Source organism: Limulus polyphemus, unplaced genomic scaffold (genome assembly GCF_000517525.1).
Source record: "Limulus polyphemus unplaced genomic scaffold, Limulus_polyphemus-2.1.2 Scaffold5147, whole genome shotgun sequence".
Lineage (NCBI taxonomy): Eukaryota > Metazoa > Arthropoda > Merostomata > Xiphosura > Limulidae > Limulus > Limulus polyphemus.
Window position 1 is genome coordinate 2,593 of NW_013670757.1, and position 1,407 is coordinate 3,999.

Sequence of the window (1,407 nt, forward strand, 5' to 3'; positions counted from 1 at the left end):
GGGTACTCGGCTCGCAATCTACGGGCTGCGAGTTCTAATCCCTTCGCCGAACATGATCGCCCTTTCAGCCGTGGGGGGTGTTATAAAATGACGGTCAATCCCACTATTCGTTGGTAAAAGATAAGCCCGAGAATTGGCGCTGGCTGGTGTCGACTAGCTGCCTTTCCTCTAGTCTATCACTACGAAATTATGGACGGATAGAACAGATAGCCCTCGAGCAGCTTTGCGCGAAATTCAACAAACAAACAAAAACACAACTTTGGAATGTTTCTTAATGTTTTCGTGTAGAAAAACAAAAAAAAAAAACAACTAGAAAAGACCCGTTTTGACCAATAAACGTTAAGATACGTACTTCAATGAATTCCCGCAAGTCCGTGTAACTACGGACTTTATACTTTTGTAAGATAAACTCGCCAGTTGCGAAACAAAACATAAAGTTTCGCGTTTATTTTTTGGCACACCTTGACTTGTGTGTGTGTTTCTGCTAAGACTTAAAATTTCAACATCATGATGTACATAATATTCCGTGATGCAATGTACATGCTTTTCCGTGTTGTAAGACTCGACGCTCTAGAGAGCGGAAGGATGATCAGACAACTTCGCTCATCCGTTTCTTAGATCGAATTCCTTGTTGACTCTCCGCTGCAATCAGTGCTTCATTTCTGCCGGATTTCACCTCGTCTGGGTTCCGGAACCTATTCTAGAAGATTATCGTTGTTAGTATTCTTCATTTAAAAGCGGAAACATTATGATTATAAACCTGCTTCAGTACGAATTGATATGTGATTGACGTGATCAACTTTACTCCTCCTCTCCAGCCCCATCCATATAGTAGCCTGATTAAAATATAAACTGTTAGATCCCAAAACTGAAAACATCCCCGTCTCACCCGTCAGCAACGACCCAATACCTTCCCATCTCTCTATCCACCCTCACCCCCGTGGTTAAGTGGTAAATCTGAAGACTTATAAAAAAAACCGGGTTTCTAAATCAGTGGCGGGCACTGCACAAATAGCCCATTGTGCTTAACAAAAACAAACAAACGACCCCTTTTCTCTAGAAATTAAGCATTAATTGCAAAATATTACTTCTAAAGTGTATGTACGAAACTGTACACAAGGAAACGTCAAAAATAATCGTAGAGCTAATAAAAAACAAATTGCAAGGCTTCAGGGGAGAATGTCGCTTTGTTGTGGATTTGACATGTCGCTTTGTTGTGGAGTTGACATGTCGCTTTGTTGTGGAGTTGGCATGTCGCTTTGTTGTGGAGTTGACATGTCGCTTTCCTGTGGATTTGACATGTCGCTTTTCGTTGTGGAGTTGGCATGTCGCTTTGTGTGGAGTTGGCATGTCGCTTTGTTGTGGATTTGACATGTCGCTTTGTGTGGATTTGACATGTCGCTTTGT